Here is an 18,609-nt window from a genome sequence, read left to right on the forward strand (position 1 = left end):
CTTCAGAATATAGTTCGACGGGATATGTTTATTGAAACAATCTAATTCTATATATATAACACACAATAGAAATAATACACTAGGCCTAGACGGGGCCCTATCTACTATCTAGAAGTATGCCTAGACTATAACTTTTTAAGTGATGCATGCTTAATAAGTCACTGGGATGATAAATTACTCACATGGATAAACGTCGTAGAGCAAGAGTACAAGGGGGATAGGCTGCATCCTCTAATCCACAAGCTAGTAAAGAGTAGCCAAGTGGTACAAGAGTGGTGCCAATCCAGCACACAGATGGCTGTAAACCAGTGAAAAACGTAAAGTCAGACAGAGATAGAAAACCCATGCCAGATGGACCAGCTTGGCTTGGAAAAAAACATTGACCAGGTCGTTCCTAAGACACCATTTGTATTTGAAGAACCTGAGGAGGAAATAAAGTTAAAGCCAAGTGATCAACTCATAACGAAAGCTGGTGTTTATGACATAAGTACTGATCATTCCAATCTCTCAAGGTTGAGGTACTTCCCATAGTTTTTAGACTCAGCGCGCAGTGATGCGATTTTTGCTGAATTATTTCATGAGATTCCCTGGAGGCAGAGGTATGACATACACAATGGAGTACAAGCAATTCAACCAAGACTAACTCACTAGTACAGCGAACTACCTTACACATACTCTGGGGTTACAGTGGAAGCAAACACATCTGAATGGCCAAAGTCTCTAAAAGAGTTAAAAGAGCAGCTAGCAGAACTGACTGGAATAGAATTTAATTCACTTGCAGCTAATTTATACAGGGATGGGTATGATAGTATAAGATGGCATTCAGATGACGAGCCAATCATGTGGAAAACACCAGTTATAGCTTCATTGTCATTTGGAGATGAACGAGTATTTGAATGCGTAAAAAGCCTCCTCCAAATAAATCAGGAGAAAGAGACTACACATATAGTCAAGTGATCAGGTTAAGTTTGACTGGTGGAAGTTTACTTATTATGGAAGGATGGACTCAAACAGATTGGCAGCATCGAGTGCCTAAAGAATATCATGACAGAGGAGCAAGAATAAATGTTACTTTCAGAGTTGCCAAACCAGCTCATTATAACAATTAAACTGTCTTAATTTTCCTAAGTCAAATTTTGTCCACTATTAATTAATTGTTACTAAATAACATTAAAATAAAATGTGGCCATTCTAACTGTTGTTTTAAAACAAAATTATCAACCATTCATAGGAGTTATACATATTTGAAAAACTTTGAACATCCAAAAAGAGGTGTGACAAACTTCAAAAAGAAGTGCGATTTAGTTTTTAAAGTTCTCAGAATGCTATGGGCGATAGATTGCCTTTAACATTACTAAGTGTGATGCCTTTCATTTCCCTAATTACTATTATCCATGAATAAATATATATATATATATATTTCTAGGGGGTGATTGTGACTTTTGATTCCCACTTTAGATCAAGGTTTTAAATATGTTCAGCTTTTAAGTATATTGTATTTTTGCTTTAACAGTATTTAAATTTGTTACAAGTGATATCTCAAGTAGTTTGGTAAAATGTTAAAAACATATTGATATTTATTATTTAGAGATACTAATGTTAGAAATGTAAATATTGTAGAACTTTAAATTTATAGAATATTGGTAAATGGCATTTATTTATTTTGAAGCTGCTGGTTATTATTTTTCTCTATATCATTTGTTACATTTATTCTGACGCATTAAATATCTCATAAATGTTGATTTACAATATTAATTCTATGGAACTATGCCTTGTGTATGACAACTGCTTACACAACAATACACTGGTTTCAAACATAAAAATAAATAAATAAATAAATATATATATATATATATATATATATATATATATATATATATATATATATATATATATATATATATATATATATATATATATATATATATAACTATCTGTATACCTGTGCTTCGCAGCGATGTAAAACTCTGCAGTGTACACTTTGAAGGATAGAAACAGAAATGTACTAAACATACAGCAACCGTCCTTTTGAAATGCTTGTGAAATAAAATATCTCTATCGATTACTGCCAGAGAGAAATGAGGTCACAAGGGCACATACTGTCCCTGTTTCCATTATAATTGCCTCGTTATCGAGCGATAGAAAATACGGAATTTTCGGCCACAATAAAAGTTTAAACACATTCGAAACAAATATCCCTCCCTTCCTCCATGTCTTGTAACAGCAAAACTTGTATTTATGTCTTAAAATAACAATAGGTCTAAAAGTTAAATGATGAATTTATTGTGTTCAATTTATAAAATTATACGCTGTTGTGATAGAATTAAATTGAAATTTTAGTTATACAAAAATTGCTTTATCAGTGGATAAAAAATTAGAACGTAAATAAGGCTGGTGCTATGTAGAATCGTTGAAGCCTACATTATATAACACCACATATATAAAGTCTTATTGTTGAGCCTGAAATTATAAAAAAAATTACATGTTAAAATTGATTTTTTTAAAAATAAATGATCTAAATGGAAATTGTAATGGTATACTTAAATGTATACTGTTTAAATAAAGGCAATACAGGTATTAGCATTTGAATAATAAAATTATAGTTATGTTACATTGAACAATGGAACCTAGATAAAACAACAGCAACTATAGTACGATTATCTTGTATTAAAATTTTTTTGTAATGCTTGTGAAACTTAATTTCATAAATATGACACCAAATGCTCAGCCGCTCACTGTACTGGACATTAGTTTAGAAGTTATTATTCATTACACAATTCATTCATCTAAACATGTTGTAAAACCCTTATCCAAATTAAACGTCTAAAAATTGTTCTGCAAAATACGTCTGATTAAATAATCAATATAAGTTAAATATTAGGTTGACAATATTGTTAAAAGTGTTGCTTTTGTGATTTCTTTCGAGTCATAGTAAACCTAAATAAATACTAATTCTGAGATGATTCATCGAATACAGTAAAATAATGACTACTTCCAACTACACCATTATTTAAAGTATACATGACTACAGTAGTTTACACGATAGTTATCGACATGACATACAACTATCCCATAAGCACGAATTAATAAAAGTTATCGTGACAAACATTATTGATTTTTCGGGGAAAAACTTCACGAATCAGAAATAAATGTAATTATATTTTGTATTATGCGAAACAGGAAATATCTATACATTCAATACAAAGTAATGCTTTAATTACCAGCATTAAGGAAAAAAAAACTCTTTTTCTAATTGAATCGTCATTTCATACTAATAGTAATTATATAAGTTGTACCTATAACTTAGCGATTAACACAAAAAATCAATCATTATTAAGAGTTAATAATTTGAAGTCAACAATCAGTAATCCCATAATTTCGGAGGGTCGTTGGTGAACCACAGTCGACATCTTCATAAATATTTGCCATCTTTCTACGTCTTTTTCTGTTTGTGGTCATTCTAAAAATGACAGCCCAGTCCATACCTTGAAGTCCTCTATCTAATGACGTCTTTGGCACCAAGCCCTGCGTGCTTGTCTTTGATAGGCCATTTGAATGTGTTGAATGTTTAAACCATTTGAGTTTCTTTGAATTAAGGACTAAGTGTATTGAAAGTACGTTATACGATCTCAATTCATTGAAGTCTGTGTATACATCTTAATTCTATGACCTAAATTTGTATCATTTGTTATACGATCTCCGTATAAAATCCCTTGAAGTCTGCGTAAGAATAAACGATGTTTCTAACTGTTACATATGTAAAAATTGTTTTTTTTGCTAACTAGATAAATAATGTTTTATTTTAGATTTTACTTGATATATATTTATTTGAAATCAAACGCTTTGAGATTGGATATTACGTTAGAAATTGCAAGGAAAACCAGGTACACAAAGGAAAGCAAAAGGGTATTAAACTAGTTAGCTTAGAGGAATTTTCGATTCAATTCTAATTTAACTTAAAATTAATTTCAAAAATTAAAATATGAAATGTAATCAGTAAATATTAATTAAAAATAAAATGCTTTTAGGTTAAAATTCTATCTTTAAATCTTCAGTATTTTTGAAGAAAAGCAGTTCATATTTTTAATAAAACTAATCAATAAAAATAAACGTTATTTCTAAAGGAAGAACAATGAATTCATATTTCAACCTGTCTACAAGCAGCGTGCTTGATGTCTGGTTACTGAATACAACCGGTCCAAAAATTACTGTCAAGGATCCTATGGTGTCTGATGCGGCTTTTGCTATTGTAGAAACCGCCCTCAACGAATGGATAAGTTTGTTCGTCTGTCTGTTGGGTATAGTGACCAACGTCCTAGAAATTCGTGTGTTTGTTAGACAAGGATTCAAAGACACGGTCAACATTTCCATGACGTTTATCGCGTTCTGGGATTTGATCCGCGTCATTTCCGGTGCTGGACACAGACTCTCCGCACCGATTTCAATTTTTTCGTCAGCTTTTGCTGTAACTTGGCAGAACGTGACGTTGTTGAACTTGACATTTTTACACAACTTGTCAAGTAACGTGTCCTATGTACTTGGTGCTTACATCGCAATAGAACGATGTCTCTGTGTTAGTATCCCGTTTAAAGTAAAGATAATACTCACAGCTAAACTCACAACCGCAATCTGTACTATAATCTCCGTGATTGTATTTAGCTGTTTTTTTCCTTTATTTTTAGTATTTGAGCCAAAATGGATCTACAGCGACCAATATAAGACTTCAATCATTATTTATCAATACAGCGAGTTCTATAGAAAATACGGCGTCAAGTACCAAGAAGTAAACCAAACGTTTGGTACTGTATACCCTATCTTAAGCTTGACCACAATGGTGGTTAGTACACTGGTCATCTCTTACCATCTACGGAAAGCGTTAACATTTAAAAAGAACTTAACGCAACGCAATTAAAAAATAAAAAATCACAAACGATGAGCACCAAAGAAAAACAGGTGGTGAAGATGTTGCTGGTGATCATAAACATCTACATCATCAACCTCATCCCTCGCGTCATCACGTACCTGGCGATGCTGTATGTGCCAGAGTTTTACACCTTTAGGTTTTACAACAACATATTCTGGGTTGTGACCTACATTGTTTTCTTTCTTGATTTCCTGCATTCGTCTCTCCACATGTTCGTATTTTACAGTATGAGTTCTAATTTTAGAAAAACGTTTGATCAAATGTTTAGATTAAAATCGAAAACAAAAGTTGCTAAATAATTAAATATATGCATAATGTAGGCTATGATTGAGAAATAATTAAGAAAATTAACAATTTTGATAGCTAGGTCATTTTAGTTTACTTTGAATACGTAAAGTTTCTAATTTTAAATGAAAGTTAGAAATGCAATTAGTGAACTAAATTAATGTTTATTTTGATTAAAAACTGCGAACCTCCACCACGACTAGTGTAGTTTTACGCCTCTGAATTTATTGAGATTAAGTCATTCACGTGTTTTTAAACGGGAGATGATTAGCTGTGTAAAGTTGAATCATTAAACTGTTACTAACTTGCAGAAAATATGTCAAGTGGATCTCTTCGTTGACTTTTCTCGTCAGGAATACTCTCAAGGTTCTCTTCAAATAAATACAAATAAATTAGATTATTTGGGTTTTTAAAAATGGAGAACAGAGAAGCTATGTCGAAGCTGATATCGGGTGCTAAAATTTGGAAGATAGGATTTCAAACATTACATTTTTTTTTAAAATACCAAGTAAATTGTATACATTTTTATTTGTTTTAAAGTATTAACTTCAGCAATTACGAATGATTAGTTTTTAAATCTGTCATAAAAACTATAATTTTAGTTTGTTTCTGAAGAATTCAACATTGAGTTGAGGTTTTGTTTATTGTATTAGCTCTACTTATGGCTTTACGTAAGGAGAGTCTCCAAGTATATTTCATTAAGCAATATCGCTACAGCTATTTCACAAAGCAATGTCGCTACAGCCATTTTGCTAAGCAATATCTTTACAGCAATTTCACAAAGCAATGTCACTACATCCATTTTGTTAAGCAATATCTCTACAGCAATGTCAATTATCGATATCTGTACAGAATTTTAGTAACATTGATCAAGCCAATCACTGAAGCCTATGTTTTAACCAAATAAATGAAGTATCCAATTTGAAGGATTACGATATTTATGTACATACATTTTTGTTGTAGTTTTTTTTAAAATACGCACATCTTCATCAACCAAAGAACACCGTACTGCTTTCATTCGTTTTAAATAAGTTTATGGTCACTCATCTAAAGTAAAAAAGCAGATAATGTAGAGTTTGTCTGTTTTTTTTAAGTAGTCATCTGTGGTCTTTACACGATGTTATAAGACGGCGTGTTCGGGTGGTAGAGCGTATGGATCCTAACCCAAAAGTTCAAGGTCAGATAGCGGGCTTGAGTTAGTAGACATGAATGAGTGAGTCCATCCAGAAGAGGCGTAGCGACCCTCCCCGGCGCCCGGGGACAAACTTTCGATTTGCACCCCCCTCAAACTTTCGATATGCACCCTCCCTCGAACTTTTGATTTGCACCTCCCCCCCTCAAACTTTCAATTTGTTTTTCTAACCCATTTTGGCGCCCCCCCCCCCTAAGGTCGGCGCCCGGGGACATATATCCCCCCGCCACCCCCTCGCTACGCCTCTGCCATACAGCTTTGATAAGTACCTGACTCACATTAGGGCAAATAAAGGCGGATGGGCATATTATTGACCAAACTATCCCTACAAATTCCGAGAACTCGGAAACAAATTTAATCTACGTCACCTTCTCTAAAGATTATATTTGAAAATGGTATTTTACATTTTTTTTTACTTCTATAATTAAAAAAAAAAAATGTCTGTTTGTTATTTCTTTCTGACTATTGAACATTTAATATTGAGTTCATTATTTCATAAATATTGTCATATACACACAACAATTTTTAATGTAATGGTTGTATTTTCAATATTCCAGTAACGTTTTAAATTACGACATAATGAATAGTTGTCACTAGTTAACAGCAATAAAATTAATGTTTTTAATTCCTGTGAAACTCTTGTTTTCTCTGTAGCTGTGTGAGTCAAATAACATTTTACAACAAGCATGGAACATATTGTAATTGATACATGTTAATGATATTTTAGAAAAAAATAAAACTTTAAATACATTTAGTATGTAATACAAGCATAAATTAAAATTAACTTTTTTTTATTTTCCTCTTTTCTAAACGTGCAATGTTTTTAATTCTTTTGAAGTGTTTACTCTGTATTTCTGTTAGGCAAAAAACATTTTACAACAGTTTGAAACAACTTGTAATTTATAAATATCAATTACATTTTAGAAAAAAACAACAAATCGTCATATAATTTCGAACTTTCAAACAGGCCTAAATTTAAAATGACCATATTATTTCATGCTAACTAAACGTTTAACGTTTTAGAAATAATGTTTCCTTTGCGTCACTATGTAACAACTTCGATTACAAGACGAAACAAAAATGATGTTACCGTCTAAAAATAATAAGGTTTGCTGTTTTCAGGGGCCGGCGTGGTCGAGTCGGTAAAGCTCAGGGTTCCTAAACCGAAAAGTCTCTAGTTCGAGCACTCGTTAGCTGGGAACAGCAGCTCTTATAGGAGAGACAACTCTAATAATTATCATTAAAAAGTTTTTAAAAACCCACGTTTTCTGATTGAACTAAAAAGTAGAAAATAAATGCTATACATCACAATAATGCAAGCGATCGCAAACTGCGTGCGCATTATGACAAAAAATGAAAAACGTGGGGCGCCGAAGTAAAAGTTTTTTATCGGTCATTGTTAATATAATATGTAAAAGTTATATTACTATTGATTAGATAATACTATTGAGTTTTATTAGGGAGCTTGTAGAGAGTCAACAGTATTAAAAACTGTAAGAAAATCACGGCGCCCCACGTTTTTCATTTTTTGTCATAATGCGCACGCAGTTTGCGATCGCTTATAGTAGAGTGATCGCTTGCATTATTGTGATGTATAGCATTTATTTTCTACTTTTTAGTTCAATCAGAAAACGTGGGTTTTTTAAAACTTTTTTAATGATAATTATTTTCTACTTTTTAGTCTTTGTCTGTTTGTTTGCATTCAAATCTTGCTATCGATTTTATCTTTTCGCATTCACTTTTTTTTGGGTAAACGAAGACAATACGTAAAAAACACGTGCCTTTTGCAATTACTAGGTTATGTCTAAACTGATGAATAAAATTTTTCCATGGATCAATTTAGTAATAATAATAATTGAATATTGTATTGTCATCGGAAACAAAGCTTCCCTGAAAATTTCAGCGCGCTAGCTAACTGGGAAGTGCCCGAAAGTTTGAGCGCAAGATTTGATTGGAAAAACAAACAAACAAACAGACGCGAAAGCAAGTTAAAGAAAACGTGGGAAAAATCAAACAACTGCTCAAATCGGAGTCAACGAATGGCGCATAGCCAGTTGACAAGTATACTTCATTGTGCTTGAGGGGATCCTTTCCAACACTAAAAATAAAAACGAAGAAGAAGAAGCTGTTTTCATATAAGCACTTGGTAAAATTTGATTTAAAATACACGTATAAGTTTCCCCATCCCGATTTCTTTAATAGATGAATCAACTAAGACTATTTGAGAAATGCAGGATTACAGAGTCAAGATATACAAGACTTGTGGACTAACTGATACTTTTGCCCAATGCTTCTACTGAATTGGTGAGGAATAAAGATCTTGGGGTTACAAAAAAAAGTGAAACATGGGCTGCGGGCCTTCTTCTTCTTTTTTCCGTTTAATGCCCAAGACACACGGGGCAGGTGAAGTAGAGTTCGTCTAATTTACTGACCTTGTTGTACGAAAGGTTAGCACTATTTTTTTATTCTCCTTAACGTAAGTTAGGTACGCATCCGAGTGGGTGGACTTTCTAGTCAGTGGAACCCCATTTCGACATCGACTCTTTCTAGCGCTATACCTCCACCCACGCCGTTCCTACTACCTGCCTTACTTGAGCCCAAGTGAAGAGAGCCGCTCAGAGTAAAGCTTCTTGGGATAAAACATATATAGCTACAGCCTTAACTTATATGGGGTCCTGCATAACTAAATCGCAGTTGTGTTATCTGATGAAGACGCAACCAAACACAAAATGATCATTCTAGGTGTGTTGTCTGTTACATGTGTATGGTCTATACAGGAAAACTAAAACTAAATTCATACATAGATACATGGGCTATGGATTGGCCATGCTCATGTGACCTACTTAGATCTTGTATTTTTTTTAGTTTGACTTTTATTGCTCAACCATGAGTGACTGTGGTGCAACCACCAGGTAATTTTCCATAGTTCTAAGAAAGACATATACCCTAGTACTTTTCCATCACGAGTGGTGGTTCAATACTTTTATACTTTCGATTGGTTGATTCGGACATCAGAGTTGTCCCAACCAATAGTCTCACGTTTTGAAGGTGACCTCCCATGTTGCCTCAGGTGTCAAATGGTCTGCGCACACACTTCTGCAAGCAGTCCACCGCAGCAGTCCGTAGCAGCAAGTCAGACCAGACATCTTTGAGAGAGAAAGCCTTGAGTGTCGCTATTTTGTAGCCTATAGCTTTAAGCAGCATTTTTCCATTAATACTTGTGGTTTTAAGTAATATTTTGTGCTTTAAGTAGTGTCGTATAAGTTGTGGTGATTTTCCTAAGTGCCATATCCTGTGATAGTGTTAAAAAGTGTTTTTTCCTCATATTGTAAGTTGGGTTTTTGATATTCTACTCATTCATTTTATTCTGTATAAAGCTAGAGTCTTACCTTGAATTTGTGCACATATTAAAAGTTATATATCGGATTAAATGTGTTGTTGGTATCAGGAGTTCATCGAGTGTATCCCCTAGACGTTAAGTACGTGTCCTCGTTAACTGTTGTGCTAGCTACCATTTATAGGGCTTTATGCCATCTGTGTATAACCATCTAAAAGAACTCGGGGACGTTCGCCAGCTATCTGGCTGATAGAGTGGTGTTCTGGCTGATAGAGTGGTGTTCGTAATACTCACAATAGCCTTTTGATGCGTTTTAATAATCTTCTGTAATCTGATAACACTCTTTGTCTTTGGATTTAAGCAGCTGTGTAATTTTTTTTTTACTAAACGGCCTTTACCATTTGAGGATTATGTGTCAACACGAAGTATGGGAACAATCACAACATAGTAAATTACAATATCCCCCCCCCCTCCCCAAACTCCGCCTGTAGCATATCCATCTCCCCCACCCCTGTGAATGAAATGGAAAAAAAATATCTATGATATAATCTATATAGAAAATATATACTTAAAAGGTGTCTGCCTCCACCACCATCCCATCCCCCCTCCGAAATAATTTAATCAATGGTACAAAAATAACATTTAACATAATCTACAAACTACAATTGACAATTCATAACTCTTGCAATAGATATTTATAATTATTTTTTTAAATCAAACTTTCATACAATCCAATCCAATGCGCTCTAAATACAAAACGAATGAACAGACTAAACTAGTCTACAACGTTTTTGAACCCTGAGCAAGAATTTCTAAAAATAAAATCTATATATTTAGTTTAAAGGGAATATTTATGCACGTGCGGGTATTATCTTATTTATTGGATTTGGAAAGTCTGCTATTTGAGACAAGTATTATAAAAACGCAATACCATCATAAGGTCTATACACAACTGTTATTCAATGACCATGGCAGCAACTATCCTTGTCAACCATTGTCTGGGGTATGAATCACAGTTGACACAGTCGTAACTACCCAGACCCCCAGAGGTCACAGGTCATGGGAAACACGGGAAACATCGCTCACAGAAGAGTATAAAAAATAACATCAACAGTTGAGGTTCCACAAGGGCCGCAACCAAGTAAGGTGTACATTATCTCCCCTGACTGCTAACCCATGGTATGTGTTACATTTCAATAAATGATTGAGTTAATGAATATATTAATGAATCTCAGAGTGTAGCTATGTGTTCTAATAAATAGTTTTTTTGTCGAAGTATATTTTATATAGAAAATATATAATTTTACCGAGAAAATATAGTCTGCTCCCCATCCCCAGAGAAAAAGTCTATCTAGGATTCGTAAATAACATAAAAAATTTAAACAAACCATTGCAAAGCCTTTCTTTATCATGTTTTGTAAATAAAAAAAGGCAGGAAAATGTTTGCAATCGTCTCTACGTAAACACTAGTCAGAGTTTTGCATCCTTCGTCATTAAGTGTTTGAGCTTGAAAATTGACAAAGGTAGATTTTATCATCAACATCTAAAACTTAATGAACAAAATCGCATAACTGTTCCCACAAGCGTAATATAATCCGTTAAATTCCATAAATATTAATATACTCACAATCCAGTCTTTCACAAAAATACATAAATAAGAATTCTATGTAAAACTGAAAAGTTCATACGAATTGGATCTTTCATGCTTCGTTTTGTACGATTTATCTCAAGAACCCGGTAGCTTTCAACACATATATCTGGGTTATTGCTTCTAAACGTCACGTGAGTGACTTCATCAAGTCTACGTGACGTCGACATTATCTCCGTGAAATGAAAATAAATTTTACCGTTGAGTATGACGTGTTCGAAAAGTAGACCATACGACTGCTAACCCGAAAGTCTCGTGTTCGAATTCTTCTTAAAGTTCATATGACGCCCCTGTGTTCACCCGGTTCTGATAAGTATCTAACTAAAGTTATGGAAAGTGCAGATGGCTGCGTATGGTGCTAATCACGCTATCACTTCATATGCCGACAACACAGAAACTGGTTAACTGTTCTTTACTTTCCCCATTGACCGTCAGGATCGAAAAGGAACTTTACTTCTTTTTTTTTCTTCTATTACTTACTGTTGAGTGTTACGATTTTCAAATGGATATTTTAAATTTTTTTCTTTTGTTGTAAATTATCAATATTTTTTAGCTGCGTTTCGAACTAACTATTAAGAAACAGTGTTGCTCTCCACTAATTACAACTTTTGGGTTTAGTAGCAATTAACTATTAATTTTACTCCGTTTTAATTATAAGGATACGTACATTCTAATTGTATCGTTATAAGTTAAATATTAAATTAAACGTTATAACAGTAAAGTAACAATTAGAATGACAATCGTATACTATTTAAAATATATTTTCTCCTTTACAATTATACGTGACATTTCTTAAGAGTTGTAATTAGGTTTTTTTTGATTACGTGATGTGTAATAATTCAAGCCGATTAAAATTAATACCAAGTTGTGTTTTATACCTCTTTTTACCTAATATATTATTATAATAACTGCTAGCAAGCAATTCGTTATGATTACATTACATTATTTTATGTAAATGATTTGAAAACAAAATCTAATTTAAAAACAGGATTTGGATTTAGACCAATTTATAAAATGTAATTCGAAGATTTCAGTAGTTGTAGTATACCAAGCAAGATTGTTAGTAAATTATATCTTAATTGACATCCATATGGTTAGTAATTATTAGCCAGATGAAGTAAACTTTAATAAAATTAAACAAAACCTTTTCAAAACTTTGTATATTATTAGTTTTGATCCGAGAGAAATAATAGCCACTTATACCCGAAGTAAATGACTGTTTTTGTTTCAGGAAAATTGATTTTACATCTTTAGGTATGGTTATGTTGAAGTGTTCGCTAGCTTATATTCAGCCGTTACTCTTTATATTAACATTTAAAAGAATAGTATAAGAATTGAATTGAATTTAGAATTGGATACATTGTAGAATATATATTGAGAAAGAGAAAATTACAAGTGTTTATTTAAGGGGATATGCGCGTTTTTTTCCCCTATTTTTAACAATTAAATATCTAAAGGCTTTTGAATACTTTTATCATGTATGGCAAATGAAAGTAAAAAAAGTGTTGAAAACAATTTTGATTGTCATGGAAACCCAAAAAAACTTCCGCCATTTTGAATTTTTTTGGTAGTTTTAAAAATGCTAATGATTTTTTTATTTATGCACCTATAGCAATCAAATTTAAACTGCTTATATTTCATTATATATTAAAACGTTTGTCACGAAAACTTTTTGAAATATCTACTAGTAAGAATTTTACAAAGTCTAAAAAATCGTACCATTTTTAGTGTTCAAAAGTATCAAAATTTGCATATTAATTACCAAATACTTTTTCTCTATGAAAGCCATCACAATTCCCTCGTGACAAAAGTTGTATTTTTGCATGAAGAACAATTACTGAAAATATGGTGGCGATTGTGTAATAGGCTTTATAGTGTTAAAAACCTTCGAACTGAGAAAAACAGCAAAAAGTAACGAAAAATAGGTCACGAAAATACCATATCTGTGTAAACTGCAAAGCCGATTGTAAGCTTTGGGTGTTTCCGAGATGATGGAAATTAAAATTATCAAATACATGAGAAATCCAACTTTCAAATGATGCCAAATACATTATGAAGACGGATATAAAACGTTTCTTAGAGAGCGTTTAAGATTGGGAAAAATTGATTATTTTTCAATTAATAGGGTAAAAAAATGGTAATTTAAACACCTACATTTTTTTTTTCTCTTTAAAGTTATTATTTTCTTAACACAAAACTGGACAAAGTATCCAAAAGTGCAAGAAACCCATCATTACGAAAAACAGAAAATTTTGTGATTTTTTTTCCGCGCATATCCCTTTAAGATCGAAATCTGACAGTACGAAATTTAATATGTAAAAGGTATTGGTATACATAACAAACGTTTTACAATACTTTCATTAATTGAAATTTAAACCATGCAATCAACAATCTCGTAAATCATATAAAATAACTTTGCTTGCAATTGTAGATCAGTTTTCTTTATACATGGGATGTTAAATATTTTAAACGATGTTAATTTAAGTTTAGAAATCGTTCGTTATTTCAAATCTGTTCTTGTTGTTTGTGTAAATGCCGAAGATGAAATATTATCAAAACTAATTAATAATCTTGGTTCAAATTTCTTTTTCCAATAGCATTTGTCTAACAAGATTAACTCGTAAGCGTCAATGCTGCCCTGCTAAAACAAAAAAATATCAATTCTAACAAATAAAAATGAGCGAGTCAGCAAATTTAACAATCTCTCTCAGCAAAGACGTGTGGCTTCAGGACACGGGTCTAAACAAATCAAGCAAAAACACGGTTTTTGAAATCTGGTCCCAGAACTCTACTTCCACCGAAGGAAGTATAAAAGACACAATGGTCTCAGATGCAGCTTTAGCTGTTATAGAATCCATCCTCAACCAATGGTTTAGCTTGTTGGTGTGTTTGATAGGAATTATAACCAACATCGTTGAAATCTTCGTCTTCTCGAAACTTGGATTCAAAGAAACTGTCAATATCTCCATGACCTTCATAGCCTTCTGGGATTTAGTACGCGTCACTTCCGCTGCCGGCCACAGGCTGTACGGACCCGTGTCGTTGATTTCCTCAGCTCTGGGAAGAACCTGGCAGATGTGCACTCTCATGAACTTGAATTATCTCCACCTGATCTCCAGTAACGTGGCTTATATGCTCGGCGCCTACGTGGCTGTCGAACGATGTCTGTGTGTCAGTATCCCGTTTAAAGTGAAGATAATTCTCACAGCTAAACTCACAACAGTTATCTGTGTTGTTATATCTATCCTTGTGTTTAGCTCGTTTTTTCCTCTGTTTTTGATTTTCGAGCCTAAATGGATTTACAGCGAGCAGTTTAAAACTTCGGTTATGTTTTATCAATACACGGAATTTTATAAAAAGTCGGGTCCAAAATACTTGGAAGCGAATCAAACCTTGGGATTCATATACCCTGTTTTTAGTCTGACCACAATGGTGGTAAGTACCTTCATTATCACAAATCATTTACGCAAAGCGAATCAATCAAGGTTAGGTTTAACACATACACGCGGTGAAGCAGCTTTGAAGATGAGTACCAAAGAAAAACAGGTGGTGAAAATGTTGTTGGTGATCATCAACATCTACATCATCAACCTCATTCCTCGGGTCATCAGCTACCTTGTGCTGTTGTGCGTGCCAGAATTTTACTCGTTCAAGTTCTACAACAACATCTTCTGGGTCATTCTGTACATCGTGTTCGTCCTTGACTTTCTGAATTCTTCCGTTCACCTTTTTATATGTTACAGCATGAGTTCTAATTTTAGAAAAACGTTTGACAAGATATTTAGAACACAGAAATCATGCGAGAAATAGAGCATTTCTTTATGTTTCTGTTTCAGTGATATGGTATGTAACACTATTCATGTATTTAATGAACTGAAACTTTCTGCACATATTTTGTACAACTGTAATTTTAATATATAAAAGTCCATGTGCGCACTTCTCTCTCTCTCTCTTTATTTCTGTCTGTCCGCAAAATATTTTCGCCGGATATCACGTCAGAATCTGCAGTGACATATAGATACCTTTATACGGACTTTTGTTGAAAATAATATGTTAGATGTTTTAAATGTATAACCACAATTTTATTTAAAGAAGAAAAATAAATAAAAAAATAAAGGCGTATTCGAATGTGTAGAAACAGTTTTAATTATGCAACAGGAAAAGCATTTATAGTTGTGAAAAAGAACCCATGAAACAATGACGTCACTGATGTTTATACATTAACTAATGACGTCATCAGCCGTGTTTAGAATAAAAAGAAATGAACGATTTAATTCAAATATTATTTAGATCTACGTACCCTATAAAATTTATACAATACAATTTTGCTCGCGCTAAACTTAATAAAAAATTCTATTAGGATTCTAGACCTAGACATTCTAGATCTAGATATTCTAGATCATCTAGATCTAGAGATTCTAGATCTAGATGATCTAGATCTACGGAAAAACTAGACTTACACAGATGTAGACCCTACCTAGATCTAGAATCTATTCAAATAATACATTTCTATTCTAAAGTTTTTCAGGCTTTAATTACTTTATTGTAATCTTTGTTTGTCTATGCAATTTGCTAATCTCTATAATATATAAGGCGCTTCAAATTTGGCAGGATCTTGCCTTGGGGCGACAGAACACAGGGGCCGGTGCCAGTTGGCTGAAAAGTCTACGATGAGGGGGTCAAAACTAACCTTGACTGACCGGCGCCTTATATGAGCTATAAATCGAAAAAAATGTCCGCGAATGAACTTCTTCATAACTCCTGAGGTCGTAGACCGACCCTCGGGCGAATTTAAATTATCAATGTTTTGGAAAGCCTAAGCGAAGCTGGGCAGCATGCCTAGTAAAAAAATAATGTACATAACTTTAACCTTTGTTTTCATTAGTGTGATCACATTTTTGTCTCATAATATAATTTCCTGCAATTAACTTTTATGTGACCTATTTTACTGCAGTAGTAACATCTAACATTGTAATATTTTCTTTACCCACAATAGTTCATCTGAGTGTTGTGGTCTGTTATAATCTCTTCTTTGACTGCATGTGACGTATCAATGTTTGAAGTCTGCCTGTTCTCTGTTTCACGCATAGCCTGGTCGATATGATTATTCTAAACCCTTCTATCCCTATTTGAAAAGATTAATTAAAAAATAAAAGAAAAATTACCGCTTTTATCATTGCTCTTTATGATTATTAAAATGTATATATACTGTGTGAAAAGTATAACATAGTTATTGCGCCACAACACGTATATAGTAAAAAAAGAAACTATCAGTTTTAGAACTATCGAGGATTTTTACAACAGAAAACTAGCCAGATTTTCAAACGAAGGCGAATTAAATACTTTAAACAGTGATGTAGAGTTAATCATATATCAAGTGTGGGTTGGGTCTAGTGATAAAATGTTTATAAGAATGTGTGGTCCTTAAGAATGTATGAAATATATTCATGTGTTTTGACGCATGAACCGATCAGTTCTATAAAGTATTAGGCACAGTACTAGTAAGTAAGTGAAGCTCCCATTTCAAGCCTAGATATAAATTGCAACGTGAAGTACAGTCCGTTTGTTTCTTGACCTCAGCATATGAAATAATGGTGTGGTCAGCACTATGAACAACCGCCTTTACTTTCCACAACATGAGTCAGGTACCTATTAGAGCTGAGTGGACTCGGTAGTCCTATAGTCCTGAGCTTGAATTGACATCCGAACTCAAGAGCTAGAGCTCTACCATTCGACAAAGCCATCCCATTATAAACCACACGTCTATATGTTCAAGTAAAAATATTTCGAAAGCCTATATATCTACCGAATTTTTTTTTTAAATACATTTTAAATTAAACTTTTCAATGTAATTTTGAGTAATCAACACATCTATTTATATTTCAGTAGCTTATCAGATACGTAGCCCGATCTTTACAGTAAGAATCAATAATGGAAGAGCTTTATAACAACTGTACAAGTAGTTTTGTTGATGAATGGCCACAAAGTGAAATAGCTCCACAGATGAAAGTCGAAGATACTTTGGTATCTGACGCGGCCTTCGCTATTGTATAAAAACGGCCCTCATGGATAAGTTTGTCCGTCTGTCTATTGGGTATCGTGACCAACGTCTTAGAAATTCGTGTGTTTGTCAGACAAGGATTCAAAGGAGTTTGACAAGTAAAGAAAAATAGCATTGAACTCATGTTTCTAATATTCTCTTAAAAACATAACACTACACGCGTATCAACTTTTTCATGTATCCTTTGTCGTAATGGTTTGTAAACAGTAGGCCCTACTTGCCATAACTCATCAGCTCATTTGACTTACAAATCTAGTTTTCTGCACTTTTACTATTTAATCTAGCTGCATTTTAACTAACTGGTATTGATTATCTTACAACACATAAGACTAAAAATTATATACTTTTGAGTTGTTATCGGAGATTCATACATGTTGAAAGTGTAGCAGAAACTATTCCATTCCCAAATGGTAAACAAAGTCTATGGATTTTACCAAACACGAAAATCGAAACTATTCCACATTTAGACTTTGGCCATAGCTTCAAAGAAACATATAGGAGATTTGTATAGTCCAAGTTAAAATTTAAATCATTTCATGTTTAATAAAGTAGCCAGTTGTACAGCAATATCCTTGGTTAGGTCAGCGGCCTTACATAGAGGAAAGAATATAATATTTTTGTGAAAATTGTATTTAAGAATCAGGGTGTGTACTAGTTAAAAATCTACATTTCATTTTCGTTTATAACTACAATTTTACACATATGATATGAGACACACGTATGTATCTAATTTTTAAAGATATATTTATTTACAAAAACAAAATGTGTTTAAAAACAATTAAATGACTTAAAAAGAGATACATGAATCAAAATAAGAACCAATATTTACTAGAGTGTCGCATTATAATATCTAACGTTGTATGTCTTTTAATGATACATAGTTTTTTCATTAACATTTTTTTTTAAATTTAATAATTTGTTTCTTTGGCTGTCATCGAAATGTTTTTGTATTCAATACCCACCTCGTGTTTGACAGTGTTTCGAATTTTCAAATTCTGCCTACTCTAGAATTTCAATGGATAACTTCTATTCATTATATCATTCAACTATACCGTTTAATAGGTAAAAGAATATGCATACAATACATAAGTACTGATTTGATATTACTGTAAAATTATAAAAAAAATAAAAAGTTGTAGTTAACTATATTAAAAGTTATGTT

The 18,609-nt window shown here is 32.9% G+C and overlaps 1 pseudogene; it reads left to right on the plus strand.

The window, feature by feature from the left end:
- Positions 1-269: 269 nt before the first annotated feature.
- Positions 270-1,749, plus strand: LOC131940498 (alpha-ketoglutarate-dependent dioxygenase alkB homolog 3-like; annotated as a pseudogene).
- The last annotated feature ends 16,860 nt before the right edge of the window (positions 1,750-18,609 follow it).

Source organism: Physella acuta, unplaced genomic scaffold (assembly GCF_028476545.2).
Source record: "Physella acuta isolate Inbredline_101_S28 unplaced genomic scaffold, ASM2847654v3 ptg000319l, whole genome shotgun sequence".
In the NCBI taxonomy this organism is placed as follows: Eukaryota; Metazoa; Mollusca; class Gastropoda; family Physidae; genus Physella; species Physella acuta.